A 16,680-nucleotide genomic window follows, 5' to 3' on the forward strand; every position below is an offset into this window, starting at 1 on the left:
TATCTCATTATGTCTCAATATGTCTCATTATATCTCATTATGTCTCAATATGTCTCATGTCTCATTATGTCTCATTATGTCTCAATATGTCTCATATCTCATTATGTCTCATTATATCTCATTATATCTCATTATGTCTCATATCTCATTTCTCAATATGTCTCATATCTCATTATGTCTCATTATGTCTCAATATGTCTCATATCTCATTATGTCTCATTATGTCTCATTATATCTCATATCTCATCTCATTATGTCTCATTATATCTCATATCTCAATATGTCTCATAATATCTCAATATGTCTCATATCTCAACATGTCTCATTATATCTCATTATGTCTCATTATGTCTCATTATATCTCAATATGTCTCATTATGTCTCATTATATCTCAATATGTCTCATACCTCAATATGTCTCATTATATCTCAATATGTCTCATTATGTCTCATATCTCTATGACTCATTATATCTCATTATGTCTCATTATATCTCAATATGTCTCATTATATCTCATTATGTCTCATATCTCTATGTCTCATATCTCTATGTCTCATTATATCTCATTATGTCTCATTATGTCTCAATATGTCTCAATATGTCTCATTATATCTCATAATTATAGAATTATATCTCATTATTATCTCATATGTCAAAATAATCTCATTAAATTTTGGGCCTCCAGTAGCCAGACAACCCTAACACAACAACACACGTACACAAAAAGCCGCGGTAACGCTGGACAGTTTCAGCCGTCTCCAGAGCCAGAAGGGACAGAATCCCTGTCGTCTGATTTAATAAAACCTCATCAGACCCAAACATCAGCTGCTACAGTCTCAGGGGTTTAACTAAGACCGAGTAGGTCCACATGGGACCTGTTGCTGATGTTAACCATCAGACTGGAGAAGATCTGATCCAATTTAGTCTCTTATGTCTTTTCCACCAAGGCTAACAGGTGCTGGTTCTGGTTCTGGTGCTGGTGCCAGTTTGGTGCTGGTTCTACTCTCCAGTTCTCTAAGAACCAGCTGGATCTTCCCCAGCCTGAGAGCCAGCAGACCGTTTGGTGGTCCTCCCCAGACCACGTGTTTCTGGTTGTCTCCCCCCACGTGTTCGCCTCCCAGTGCTGGTCCATTGTCCAAAGCTAACACTAACAGCTCTATGGTTAACGCTCGCCGGTGTGTTTCAAAAAAAAAATCATGTAACCCCGCTTCCCCCCCAGCCACCTGTGTAACCGTGTTCGGATCTCTAGACCACGTCGGTACGTTGGTGCTGAGTTATGGGAAACCCTGTTCTTGCCCCAGAGCCAGTTTATTTGTGTGAGAAAGCAAAAGAAACCGTTCGTATCTGTGTCCTACCTCTCCGATCACAATTGGCCTCCGAGTCAAAATCAATAAAACGTTGATATAAACGTTTCCTGTTGTATTATTTAGGTGCCCGTCCGTCCATCGCTGTGTTCCCTCGAGATGTGTCTGATCCGAGTCCGCTGTCCAACTCTTGAGCGCTGATTGTTTTTAGAGATTCGTGCTTCGGTCCCGTGTCCTCTTTACCTAGAGACTACGGCGCCCCGGAGAGTTTTTCGGCTAAGCACAGCCATACCTACGTCTACAGAAAGTCACGCAATGTCTCCCACGCATGTCGCATGGTACGCTGTCTTGCATTCATGTCTCTCACTCATGGTACTCGGTGGGACACTGTTCTAACCATGGGACTCAGTGTCTTACACTTGCAAGGATTTGATTTGTTTTATTACATGTCTTAAAAAACACTCTCTGTATGGTCTGGTTCCGTGGAAGTCCCTCGTGCAGGAGTACGTGGACGTCTTTCGAGACCCTCATGCTTCAGACCGCCCTCGGGCAGCGGTGAGTCAAACACTTTCTTTCTTCTCAGGGTCATAGGCTGCAGCACCCGAGTTCCCGAGGACCATTCAGGTCCTTTTAGCCATAACCTGGTGCTCTTTGGATGCTTTTATCTAGACCTTACGTGTCCCCTCATACTGTATCTAAAAGTCCTCTTTATAGCCTTAGTGTCCCTACATCCTGGATACGTCTCTTTATATAGACCTTAGTGGTCCCTAATCTGTATGAACGTCTGCTTATATAGACTTCGTAGTGTCCCTAATACTGTACTGAAGTCTCTTAATTAGACCTTAGTGGTCCCTAATACGGTATCCTGAGCTCTTTATATAGACCTTAGTGTCCCTAATCCTGTACCTGAAGTCTACTTTCTATAGACCTTAGTGGGTCCCCTAATACTGTATCTGAAGTCTCTTTATATAGACCTTCTAGGTCCCTATATTATCGAAAGTCGCTCTTTAGATGACCTTAGTGGTCCCTATACTGTATCGAAGTCCTTTATATAGACTTAGTGGTCCCCTAAATACTGTTCTCTGAAGTCTCTTTATATAGACCTTAGTGTCCCCTAACTGTAGCTGAAGTCCTCTTTTATATACCGTTGGTCCCTAATACTGTATCTGAAGTCTCTTTATATATGACCTAGTGTCCCTAATATCGGTAGTCTGATCTCTTTATATAGACCCTTAGGTCCCCTAAACGGTACTGAATGCACTTTTATAAAGACCTTAGTGTCCTAATCCTGTATCTGAAGTCTCTTTATAAGATCTTAGTGGTCCCCTAAACGTATCGTGAATCTCTCTTATATAGACCCTTAGTGTCCCTACTACTGGATCTAACGTTCTGTATATATACCTTAGTGTCCTTACAAATTACTGATGGAAGTCTCTTTTATATGACCTTAGTGGTCCCTAATCCTGGTCTGCAAGTCTCTTTAAATCATACAATACATAAACTCGTCAGATACAGTATAGGGACCACTAAGGTCTATATAAAGAGACTTCAGTGTTTGGTTTTTGTCACTACAGATCCATGTTCCTCTCTTCTCCAGAGACGCTGTTTTCTTTGGAGACACAACTTCCAGAGTGGCAGTCCTGTTTAGCAGTACTAGTCCGCCGTAACTGCCGCTGCCTCCCACCAGTCGGCGTACAGCTTCGGACGCAGTCAGAGACTTCAACTGCCACACTCGTCAAGGGCGCAGAAGGTAAACAAACTCTGCGTATAATCGGTCCGCCGCGGTAGCCCACCCCGCAGGCACGCTCACTTTGTGTGCTTCCTCACTCCAAAACGCGTGAAACTTGCGCTTGCCATTCAGAAAAAGCCAGTTTGGGTGGGAAGACCAGGAACTGAGAAGACCCAGGATGATAGAGTGACTGAAGGGCTGGGAAAACATGGTGGGAAGATTTTAATAAACAGTAGTCGGGTTGTGATGATCGGTGTACATATGGGGGACCTCGGGCACCCTCTTTCTTGGTAATTCTGCCGGGTGTGGAGCTAGTCGTAGACTAAGACCTCCTGGGTATCTGACTGGTATGGTTATGGAGCGTATTGTAACTAGACCTCCTTGGTAGTCTGCACTGGTTGGGGGTTATGGAGCGTAGTGGTAGACTAAGCACTCCTGTGGTAGTCTAGACTGGTAGGTTATGGGCCGTAGTGGTATACTAAGACCTCCTGGGTATCTGACGGTAGTGTTATGGAGCGTTAGCGTAGCTAAGCCCTCCGTGGTTATTGACTGGTAGGTTTTGGGCGTAGTGGTAGACTAAGACTCCTGTGGTAATCTGACTGTAGGGTTATGGAGCATATGGTGGTCTACGACCTCCTGTTGTATCTGACTGGTTGGGGGGTTAGGTAGCTTAGCGTAGACTAAGACCTCCTGGGTTATCTAGACCGGTAGGGGGTTAGGAGCTAGTTGGTGACTAAGACCTCCTGTGGTAGTCTGACTGGTAGGGGTTATGGAGCGTAGTGGTAGAACTAATACCTCCTCTGTGTAATCTGACTGAGTAGGGTATGGGCGTAGTGGTAGACTAGACCTCCTGTGGTAGTTGACTGGTAGGGGGGTTATAGAGCTAGGTGCTGGTCTAGACCTCTTGTGGGTATCTATGGTAGGGGGTTTTAGTAGCGTAGTACTGTCTAGACCCTCGTGGTGTTCTGACTGGTAGGGGGTTAAGGCGAGTAGGGTCTCAAGACCTCTTTCTTCTGAAATGTTTGTTGAACACCGCATCCCGTGCGCTGTTGTTTTGTGTTTTGTGACTCAAAATGGATCAGGGCCTTCAGTGTATCTTGTTGCGTTTCAGGTCCCGGAACAGGAGTCCCCTCCACTTGCACTGCCCGCTATTCCGAATCATTCTACGTGAGAAGGTGATCCTTCTGCCGCCCGAGGCCGTGTCTCGTGATTCCCGGAAACCAGTTCCCTCGCTTCTAGAGGGAACCCCTGAAGCCACGCGGAAAGCAGGTTCATAGTAAAAGAACCTGCATTTTAATCTCCTATAGAAGAAAGTATCCAGCTGCTTTGTTTTACAAGTAAACCCGAATACTAATATCTATAAGTAAGTTCTGCATACGTATCGTTGAGTCTTAGTGAGCAACATTCCGGCAAAACTCGCATCTGGTTGCTGAGCAACTTGCCGTTTTCCTCCCCTTTGCAATGCATATCAGACTAACACGACCTATTACAGTTCCCATGGCATGAAATGTCCTTATGATAGTTTTTTCACATTAATAGGAGGTCCTATAGAAAAGAGACTCAGATACATTATTAGTGACCGACTAAGGTCTATATCAACAGAGACTCAGATACCGCGATTAGGACCACGAAGGTCCTAGAGTAACAACCTTCAGATCAGTATTATGGACCACTAAGGTCTATATAAAAGAGACTTCAGATACATATTGGGACCACTAGTCTATAAAAGAGAGCCTTCGAATACAGCATTATGGACCACTAAGTCTATATAAAGAGACTTCAGATACAGTTAGGACCACTAAGGTCTATATAAAAGAACTTCAATACATATTAGGACCACTAAGCTAATAGAATAGAGACTTCAGAATACATATTAGGGACCACTAAGTGCTATATAAAGAGACTTCGTCGAGACATTATTAGGGACCCTAAGGTCTATATATAGAGACTACAACTTTTATCCCACCCCTCGGATTGAGCCCAGCCAATGGGGACGTCCCAGACCCAACATCTGGATGTGGTTCTGGCTCGTCCGCACACGTTTTCGCCCTCAAGCCCCGAACACCAGAAGAACTAATACCACCTGGCCTTCAGGGCTTCCCTCTTTCAGCTTCCCGTATTGAACGATGGTTTTGTTCCCGCAGCGGTGGTTCTCCTCTACACCCGCTGACAAGCAGGCCGCACTTCCACACCGAACCCTCCCGCCCCGACATCCCCTGTCCCTGGCTGATGCTGAGTTTACCCCCAACTGTCCCGAGGACGAGGCTCCGCTGGATGCACCATCAAGAACCAGGAGGTGAACCCAAGTTCCCAAGAGCCTTCAGATACTAGTTAGGGCCACGTAAGGTCCTATATAAAAGAGACTTCAGATACATTAATTAGGGACCACTAATGGTCTATATAAAGATGACGTTAAGATACGTATGTAGGGGCCACTAAGGTCCTATAATAAAGAGAGACTTCAGATACGTATTAGGGACCACTAAGGTCTATGATAAAGACCTTCCAGATACATATGGATAGGGACCACTAAGGTCGATATAAGCACTTCAGTACAGTAAATTAGGGACCACTAGAGTCTATATAAAGAGACTTGTTTCAGATAACATATAAGGGACCGACTAAGGCTATAATCAGCTACATATCTTGGACCTTTCCAGGCTTTTGACCATAGTTTTTGAACTCACATCTTCTGTCGGGTCTGGTCAAGATTTCCAGAAGTCCGAGTGTTGTATGTTTCTTCCATCCGTGCTGTACTTCCCGTACCGCTGGTGCACGCCACGCCTCACCTGACACCTATCCTTGCGCGATACTTACACGTCTTCCCTCTCGGCTTGAGGTACAACGCTCACCTGGACACCAGTCGCTTCGTCTCCACCTTCCTCGTGCTGAGGACAGACGTCCATCCTGGACACCGGCTCTTCGCTCCACCTTCCTCGGCTGAGGACGACGCTCACCTGGACACTCATCGTCTTCATCTCCACCTTCCTCGCTGAGACAGACTCTCCAACCTGACACCAGCGTCTTTCGTTCTCCACCTTGCCTCAGCCTGAACAGACGCTCACAACAACACAACTGTCCTTCCATCTTCCTCTTTAATTCTGAGGACCAATTTAAGCGCTAAATGACCGTTACATTCCAGGTAAACAAAAGACAATATGGGTTTGTTATTTTTCCCTCATAAATATAGTAGGAGAGATGACACCTTTAACCTCAGCGATATATATCAGCAGGAAAACCTCCCTCCCGGGATTCTTACCAAACAACTATTGTTCACATACAAAAAAACAGAAAGAAAAAAGTTAAAGAAGGAAAAAAGGATAAAGCTGGAAGGGATGAGAAGGGGGATGGAAAAAAAAAAAAAGAAAGAGGGGGGAGTAAAAGAACACCACCTCGTGTTATTCACGTAACATACACATGCTTTCCGTGTCAATATCAGTAACAATGTTCCAGCGACATGTGATTGGCATATTTCTCAGCTACTGCACTGCCTTGCATCCTCTCAGGCGCTTGAATGTGATTGTATGTCTGGGCGGATATCGTGTTGTGGTGTGTGTTGGAGGGGTGTGTGTGTGTGTATTGTGTGTCGTTGTGTGTGTGTGTTGTGTGTGTGTTTGTGTGTGGTGTGTGTGTGTGTGTGTGTGTGGTGTGTGTGTGTGTGGGTGTGGGATGTGTGTCGTGTGTGTTTGTTGGGGCTTCATGTTCGTACCAAAGTGAGACTTGAAAGACTTTGAGACCGCAACATAAAGTGAAAGATTTTTGACGTTTTATATGAAATAAAAGCTAATGTCTTTAAAGTGATCCTCAAAAACAAGGGTTAGATCATGAAACGTAGACTTTCTTTGGACACTGACTGCATAATGTTGTATGATTAGAGCCAAATACAAAAAACATAGCCCCCCCCCCCACCCATCCTTTACATCTCTAGACTTTGATTTTTTATATGCGAGGTTTACAAAAACTAACCCTGCACTGACTTACACGGATAGTCCGACGACGTTCTTTCTGTGAAACAAAAGTGTGTTCAGCTTATATTCTATTAATACATTAGTATTATCATTATTATATTATTATTAGTCATTATTATAATAACGATCAGGACACGTTATTTACAAATACGCCACGCTGCGCTAACGCATGGATTGTTTTACATTTTACTACATTTTTTGGACTTCCTGGTCAATAAAACTCATAAATCAGGATTATACCTTATAGTTAATGTTATAAAGAATGATTAGACTCTTACTTGAGGATAATTACAGTTTACCATTTTTTGTTTTTTTTTTTTTTTTTATAAAACACCCAAATTTCAAGACATAGAGATTCCCTGTCCGTTAGTTCTCACTTGCGAAGCAACGATGTGTGGTATCAATCATCCATGTTGTTTCACTGGTTCTTCAATTAGAAACCCGTGTTTCGGACGTAGAGGGGGGTTTTGAAAATCCGTGGTCAATCCGACCAGCAAAGACAACACAAGGGTTAAACCTACACATAAAAGATATTACCCTTTAATTTAAAGGGGACAAGCTAAGAAGCCCAATATGATCTTTAAGTCAGATTTTGAACGCAGTACGTTTACCTTAGAGTATTTTTATAGTTGAGTACTGGTTGAGTACATAGGTGTTGTCAGGTTTTGACTGGCGTGCGCCCTCAGTGACAGCTCTCAGGACTGAATCTTTTTCTTTGGCTTTTTCTTGATTTGCATAGCTTTGATTTTTGTGGGTTGTTACGTTTCATTTCTTGTTGTATCTCCTATATAGAGCAGCACGGTTGCATGTTTCGCGTTTGCGTTTCATATCTGGCAACCTTGTGTCAAACATAACAACAATAAATAATAATAATAATATAATACTAATTTATTCATAAAGTGATTTTTCACTAACTCAAGCTGTTCTAACAGGGTCAGGGGATAAAAAATCAATGCAACAACAACAAAACAAGATTCAGGCACAGATGGGGGGTCGGTGCTAGTAAGAGCAGAGGTCAGAGACGTCTTAAAGGGGGATGGATGACGATGAGGGCACTCAGAGGCTAGCAGGTCTTGAAGGGGTCTTGGAGGACGATTAGGGCTCAGAGGTGCAGATACGTCCTTAAGGACGGTGCTGGGGACTCCAAGTTGAAAGCACTCTGAGGTGTCTGGAGACGTTGGGGCTCAGAGTGTGCAGAGACGGGTCTTAAGGACGCTGTCGGGACTCAGAGGTGACAGAGACGGGTCTTAAGGAGGTGTAGGGACTCGATGTAAGAGCAGGTCTTAAGGGGTCTTGAGGACGGTTGAGGGACTTAGTGGTGCGATAGACGGGTCTGAGGAAGTGAGGGACTACAGAGGTGCCGAGTAGGTTCTTGAGGATGGTGAGGGGGACTCAGAGGTGCCGAGAACGGTCGGTTGAGGACGGTGAGGGACTTGTGGTGCAAGTACGGTCTTGAGGAATGAGGCCAGAGAGGTGCCGAGACGGGTCTGAGGGGGACTGATAGTACGCGTGAGGAGTCCAAATGGATCAGGTCAACTTCAGATGACTCAGAGTCTTAAATGTCTTTGTGTCACATGGTAAATTTGAGTTTTTGGTTGCTATGTTATTTGTTGTTTAATCTGGGTTTTAGCAGCCATTGTTGGTGGCGTCCCCGTTTCATGCGGCCTGCATATGATCGTTGTACCATGAATTGTGTTTCATGTCAATGGGAGTTGAAACCTGAACTCAACAATAGGCAAAAAAAAAACAAAAAACTAATAATGGAAAGGTCAGAGGAAAAACACCTTGGCCGTTGGCATGGTTTGTCGTGGTTGTATCCCTTAATACTGATGACTCGCTCGGGTCCTTTTAGGATTTTAAGCATTACATTATTACATATTCCCTCCTCTTACTCCCCCTGGCGGCTCATGGACACACGTCATCCTCCAACAACCCTCTGACTCTTCTTCTCCCTCACTCGTTGGTCAGTAGTCCTCCACCCATCCGTTCTCCAAAAGAAGCATCGTACCTTCCTTCATGGGGGTCCAGTTTGGGATCAGTGGGCTGATCTTGGTCTCGAAGGAGAGCGCTCACGGGTCCGAAATGGCCGACTCGCTGCAACAGACACAACACCCATCTTTTTTAATTTACTATATATTTTTCATGGTTTTCCTGCATTTTTAAAGCTGTGAGAGCATAACCTTTTGATATTAAGAACGCTTTACATGCAAACCGTTGCTCATGAGTGATATTATACTGAGTATAAGACCTCAAACTAGTAAAGACTATAACGGTGGTGTTCAGTGGGAAACTAAAAAAAGTATGAAAAGGGACCAAAAAGGTCAATTTCGTGGACGGCGGTAGGAAATCATAGGTTAAAAAGTGGTAAATATGATTCTTTCGCAATGTATTAAGCTTGATAATACGTTCACATAAAAGACGTAACAGAGTATTTTAGCTGTGCTTTGTTTATACTTTACTGTCGAGTATGTACCTGCAGGTGCCTTCGATGCTTCCTTTCTAGGGTGACTCACGCTGGGCGTGAAAGCACGGCCGTCTCAGTCCACTCCAAAGCGTTATGCCCCCAGGCAAGTCGGGGATCTCCCGCTTCTGTCAATCAACACATCGAAACCACTTTACCCTATATCGCCGATATGTTTAATATTATAGTAAAACAAATCCAAAACACGTTTACGAAAACTAACAGATTTCCCTAACATCATCATTATTAGTATATTTAGAGTTCCAACCTGAAATAAATATGAAATATTTGTTTTATTGTCACAACAAACCTCAAAATATACATCTGGCAACCCATCACTACCATGGGACGTTGTAGAGCGATCCCCTTGGTGGTATCAGACTGACACGCCACATCAGGGAGCTGTTGTAGAGCGTCCTCTGGGGACAGACTATGCAACGCCATCACTACAGGACGTTTTGTATAGCTCCTTTTAAATATTTAGATACGATCATTTATTTACATACAGTATTCAGTGTAAATTGATAGTCATTTCGAATCGTCCATTATAAATGGCCGATACGATAATCGGAATGCCTGATATCGGCCGTATATCGGTCGGCTCTAACACTGTAAGATGTAGCAGTATCTCACTATACTCATTCGGATTTTAAGATGCTACATAACAGTCTGCGGTTAGAACGGAGGGTAACCGGACTGGTTTCTATGGTGATGACCCTCTTCGTCATGACTGGTCCCGCAGGGTCAAACCTCGCATGGCTCCAACTGGCCTAACTGGGCTGAACCTTGGGCTGAACTGGGCGTTACTGTTTCTGACTGACCTCCTCTTCTCGTCCACTGACAGGAATAGCTACCTCCCATGTCTGACAGATACCCTTGTCCTGATAATACCCAGCTCTTAAAAAGGTATATACAACATTAAAAAGTGTTACGCGTGTGTAAAAGTGTTTTACTGTTTTTGTGTGAATCTTGTGTTGGTTGTGTGAATTCTGCTGTCGTCGTTGTCGTCTTCTTTCTGTCTGCTGCCCTCCACCTCTCTCTGTAGAATCACACAACACACACCCACACCACACACACAACCACACACACACCACACACGTCACAACCCTACAGAAACAACACTACGACAACACACAACAGATCACACAGACACAAGACCCACACATCAAACCCCCCCGCCACCCACACAAACAAATCCACACAAAGACACGCACACAAACCCCAACACACAACACACACACAACACCCACCACACACACACACACACACCCACACACACACACACACACACACACACAACACCACCCTTTACTTTACAGGAACCAGTAAGATATATTTTCCCATTGATGTGTGTTGTTTTGTTGGCTGATTTGACCTAGACTGTATATATATATATAATCTATTTAATATTAAGGTCGATGAGTGGACATTGAGTCCTGTAATATATATATATTTAATATAACGGCTCTATGATTGGACCTGCCTCTTCTCTCGGCGAGGAGATGAGTTTTGGTGAGGTAGCTGCAGACTCACCTCTCAGCCCTGTTGTCTCTCTCTCCTCACCTGTTGTTTCCACACGCTGCTTCTTAGCGAGTCCTCACAGGCTTGCTGTAGTTCCGTGTCTTCTCGTGACGATGCTCCTCCACCGAACGGACTGCTCTCCGTCTGCCAGGTTAAGGCTGGAAAACAAAGATGGTTCATCACTCTTCTTTAATTGCAAAATATAAAATAAAAAATAACTCTTAATTCACCATTTACATGTGATGATATGCTGTCTATACCGCTAAAATGTATGTTATTTACACAGAGATCTCGGTGAGGATATCATGCTCTAAACACGCTTAAAGTAGTGAGTATTACATGGAGTCTGGTGCGCGGGGAATTGGATATGCTGCCCATAGACGCTAAAAGTAGTGCTTATTTACGGAGCTGGTGGAGCTATGCGCTCTAAACACGCAAAAGTAGTGATTATTTCCAGTTGAGTCCTAGGGAGATAGTGCTGCTCTATACACGCTAAAAGTAGTGGATTCCTTTATATGAGTCTGGTGGTAGATATGCGCTCGTAAGCTTGTTTCTACCTGAAGCTGACATCTGTCTGTAGGTAACATGACTGCTTGTGTTTCTCCTGATATGCCATCGTGTCCTGTGAGGGTAACATTACGTGTGTCCACAGAGACTCTGTATGGGTGTCTACCGTGTCTCCATGAATGAACATCTGTTCCTTTAGGGGAACTTACAGCTTGTTTCTGTTCCCTCGATGAAACATCGTCCTGTAGGGTACCATTACAGCTTGTTTCTCTCTGATTGAAACATCCTTCCTGTAGGTAACTCTGACGCTTGTTTCTCCCATGATGAAACATCTGTCCCTGTATGGTAACATTACAGCTTGTTTCTCCCTGATGATGCACACATCTGTCCTGTAGGGTAACTTACAGCTTGTTTCTCCCTGATGATGACATCTGTCTCTGTAAGGGTAACATTACAGCTTGTTTCTCTCCTGATGTGAGACATCTTCCTGTAGTGTAACATTACAGCTTGTTTTCTGTAGACTCTAGGTAGTACTACAGCTGGTTTTGAATATAAATACTCCATAAATGAATACCTAGAGAATACCTGAAATTAGCCTTCTAAACCACCTTTAATGATCCTGAGCTGGAACCTCGTACACTTTCTCAGGTTTCCGATGGCCCTCGTCGGTAGCTCTCCATCTCCCAGTGGCCACTGACCCATGAAAGATGAGCTTTGACCGACTGGCCGTCGAGCTACAGCGAGTGTCGGCAGTCCGCCGAGCTTTGTCCGTGCTGCTGCAGCTTCCACGTAGCACAGCGCTCGTTGGTGTAGTAACGCCGGGACAGACGGACTGTTGGTCTAAGAACGAGACACACATTCCAGCCTTTTACCTGCGCACTCAAGAATCGCCGAAACAGACTCCTGTCACCGCCCGATGTCAAAGCGAGGGCAGAGTGGGTCACGCATGCAGTATATAAGATGCTAACCATAGACTTCTGTAACGTCAAAGTAGCCTCCGAGATGCAACGGATGCTATACCGAGAGGAAGAGTCTCGCAGCGTACCGAGGGACAATAAAAGACTTGTAGTGGCATCTGCATCGTCATGATTGTTATAGCATCATTGGTTTCTCTGATTATAGCTTGATATGTCGCTATCAGCTGGAACATGACTCTACATACAACCTGTCCAAATTGATCATGTGATTTGTACATAGTGATTATGTTCCCATAGTGCGATGTGATGTTGTCCCAAGTGATCGTGATGTTGTCAGCGTGTGGGTGTCCCCATAGTGAATCATGTGATGTTTCCCATAGTGATCGTGTGATGTTGGATCCATGTCACCGATCGTGGTGATGTGTCCCCCACAGTGATCATGAGTGTGTCCCACAGTGACGGTGATGTTGTCCCAGTAGTGATCATTGATTTGTCCCCATAGTGATCGTGTGATTTGTCCTGTACGTTTCCATATGATCGTGTGATATTTGTCCCCATAGTGATCATGAGATGCATATTCCCCCCGTGGATCGTGTGATGTTGTCCACACGTGATCGGCGGGGATGTTGTCCCACAGTGATCATGTGATGTTTAGTTCGCCACATGATCGTGGGTGTTGTCCCCAGTGATCGTATGTTATTGGTTGTCCATAGTGATCGTGAGAAGTTTGTGTCCCATAGTGGATCGTGTTGATTTGTCCCATAGTGATCGTGTGATATTGTCCCATAGTGATCGTGTGATGTTTGTTCCATAGTGAATCGTGTGATTTGTTGTGCCCCATATTGATCCGGTAGATGTTGTCCCATAGTGTCAGAGATGTGTCCACAGGGATCGTGTGTTGTTGTCCCCAGTGACATGAATTGTCCCATATGTGATTCAATTGATGTTTGTCCCCATAGGGATCAAGTGATGTTGCCCATAGTGATCGTTGTGATGTTTTCCCATACATGTGATTGTTGTCCCATAGTGATCGTGTGTGTTTGTCCCCTAGTTATCGTGTGACTGTTTTCCCACAGTGATCATGAGAATTTGTCCATATTGATCATTTGGATGTTGTCCCATAGTGATCATGTGATGTTTGTCCCAATGATCGGTGATGTTGTCCCATAGTGATCATGTGTGTTTTCCCCATATGATCATGATATTTGTCCCATAGTGATCATTGATGTAATGTCCCATAGTGATCGGATCGTGTGATGTTGTCCCATAGTGATGGGCTGGTTGTGTTGTCCCACAGTGTCGTGTGATTTTTGTCCCTAGTGATCGTGTGATGTTGTCCCTAGGTGATCGTGGATTTTGTCCCCCATAGTGATCATGTATTGTTTTCCCATAGTGATCATGTGATGTTTCCATAGTATCATGTGATGTTTCCCATAGTGATCACGTGATGTTGTCCCATAGATGATCATGTGATGTTGTCCCATAGTGATCGTGTGATGTTGTCCCACGTGATCGTGTGTGTTGTCCCACAGTGATCGTGGCTTTTGTCCCACATGATCGTGTGATTTTGTGTCCCACAGTGATCGTGTGATGTTGTCCCACCTTGATCATTAGATGTTGTCCCCCAGTGATCATGTGATGTTGTCCATAGTGATGCATGTGAATGTTGTCCCTGTGATCGGTGTGATGTTGTCCATAGTGATCGTGTGGATTTGTCCCATAGTGATCGTGTGATGTTGTTCCCACAGTGATCGGTGATTTGTTCCCACAGGATCGTGTGATGTTGTCCACAGTGATCGTGTGATGTTGTCCCACAGTGATTCTGTGATGTTGTCCCACATGATCGTGTGATGTTGTCCGACAGTGATCATGAGATTTTGTCCCATATTGATCATTTGATGTTAGTCCCCATAGTGATCATGTGATGTTTGCCCCATATCATTTGAGGTTGTCCCCCATAGTGATCACGTGTAGTTGGCCAGAGTGATCGTGTGATGATTGTCCCCACCGTGATCGTGTGATGTTTCCCACATGTTGTGTGATGTTGTCCCCAGTGACATTTGATGTTTTTCCCACAGTGATCCATGAGATGTTTGTCCCATATGATCATTTATGTTTGTCCCCCCCGTAGATCATGTGATGTTTCCCATAGTGATCGATAGGATGTTGTCCATATCATGTGATGTTGTCCCAAGTGATCGTGTGAGGTTGTCCCCAAGTGATCGTGGATGTTGTCCACAGTGATCCGAATGTTGTCGCATATTGATCATGTGATTTTGGTCCATAGTATCATGTGATGTTGTCCCATAGTTATCCTTGTGATTTTGTCCCATAAGTGATCATGTGGATGTTTGTCCCCATATGATCATGATATTTTGTCCCATAGTGTCATGTGATGTTGTCCCATAGTGATCGGATCGTGTGATGTTTCCCCATAGTGATCGGATCCAGATGATGTTTCCCACAGTGATCGTTTGATGTTGTCCCCATGTGATCGGTGATGTTGTTCCCATATTGATGGTAGATGTTTGTCCCCATAGTGATCATGTGCCTGTTGGTCCATAGTGATCATGTGTTTGTCCCATAGTGACATTTGATGTTTTCCCCATAGTGATCACGTGGATGTTGGCCCCATAGTGTCATGTGGATGTGTTCCCATAGTGATCGTGTGATGTTGCACACCACAGTGATCGTGTGATGTTGTCCCACATTGATCGTTTGAGTTGTCCCACAGTGATCATGATTGTCCCCCATAGTGGATCATGTGATGTTGTCCCCATAGTGATCATGTGATTTGTCCATATCAATGATGTTTTCCCATAGGATCGTGTGATTTGTTCCCATAGTGATCGTGTGATGTTGTCCACAGTGATCGTGTGATGTTTTGTCCCACAGTGATCGTGTGATGTTGTCCACAGTGATCGTGTATGTTGTCCCACAGTGATCGGTGTGTGTTGTCCACTGCTCGTGTGTTTGTTTTCTTTCACCACGTGAATCATGAGATGTTGTCCCATATTGTCATCGGTGATGTTGTCCCCCATATTGATCATGTGGATTTTGTCCCATAGTGACGTGTGATGTTGTCCATATAAATGTGATGTTGTCCATAGTGATCGTGTGATGTTGTCCCCCGAGTGATCAGTGTGTGTTGTCCCACAGTGATCATGAGATGGTGTCCCATATTGATGTCGTGTGATGTGTGTCCCCTATGATCATGTGATTTTGTCCCATAGTGATCGTGTGATGTTGTCCAGTCGGTGCTCATGTGAGTTTGTCCCCAAGTGATCATGAGAGTGTGTCCGCATAGTGATCACTGTGATGTTTTCGCCCTTATTGATCGGGATCGTGTGATGTTGTCCCAGAGTGATCGGATCGGTCATGAGGTTGTCCCCCAGTGATCGTGTGATTTTTTCATCCCCATAGGATCGGTGATGTTTTTCCCATATTGTCGTGGAGGATGTTGTCCCCATAGTGATCTGTGATGTTGTCCCCATAGTGTATCATGATGATGTTTGTCCATATTGATCATGTAGGTTGTCCCTAGTTATCACGTGATGTTGTCCAAGTGTCATGTGATGTTGTCGCCATAGATCGTGTGAATGTTTGTCCCCCGTGATGTGTGATTTTTCCCACATTGTATCGTGGATGTTGTCCCACATGATGTGTGATGTTGTCCCAGTGATTCGCTGTTGAGGTTGTCCCACAGTATCAGGGATGTTGTCCCATATTGATCAATGTGATGTTGTCCCCATAGTGATCATGGAGTTGTCAAAGAGAAAATAGAAGATAATCATGATGTTGTCCCCAATGCTGATCGGTGATGTTGTCGCCCTAGTGATCGTCGTGGATGTTTGGTCCCCACAGTGATCGTGTGATTGTTTGTCCGCACAGTGTCGTGTGAGTTATCACAGTGAATCGGGTGTGTTGTCCCACAAGTGTCATCGTGTGATGTTGTCCCTCGTGATCATGTGATTTTGTCCCATAGGGATCATGTGATGTTGTCCATAGTAATCGTGTGATGTTGTCCCTAGTGATCGTGTGATTTTTCCCATAGTGATCATGTGATGGTTGTCCCATATGCGTCATGTGATGTTAGTCCATAGTTGAATTCATAGTGATTGTGTCCCCATATGATCGGTGATGAGACGCAGCCAATTTGTCTAAAACACTTGTTGTTGATAAATTTGCGCTTCGTGCAAAAATGATGTTATGCCTACATTGTCCAACCCAATTGGACCCTAAACACACTCATGTGACGTCATCTCCAGTTGG

At 44.3% G+C, this 16,680-nt stretch overlaps 1 protein-coding gene across 1 annotated transcript in view; it reads left to right on the forward strand.

The window, feature by feature from the left end:
- The window catches only part of jmjd8 (jumonji domain containing 8), a 37,369-nt gene that overhangs the window by 2,127 nt on the left and 18,562 nt on the right, over nt 1-16,680 (forward strand). The window lies entirely within an intron of this gene.

This window comes from Etheostoma spectabile, chromosome 15, assembly GCF_008692095.1.
Source record: "Etheostoma spectabile isolate EspeVRDwgs_2016 chromosome 15, UIUC_Espe_1.0, whole genome shotgun sequence".
NCBI lineage: Eukaryota > Metazoa > Chordata > Actinopteri > Perciformes > Percidae > Etheostoma > Etheostoma spectabile.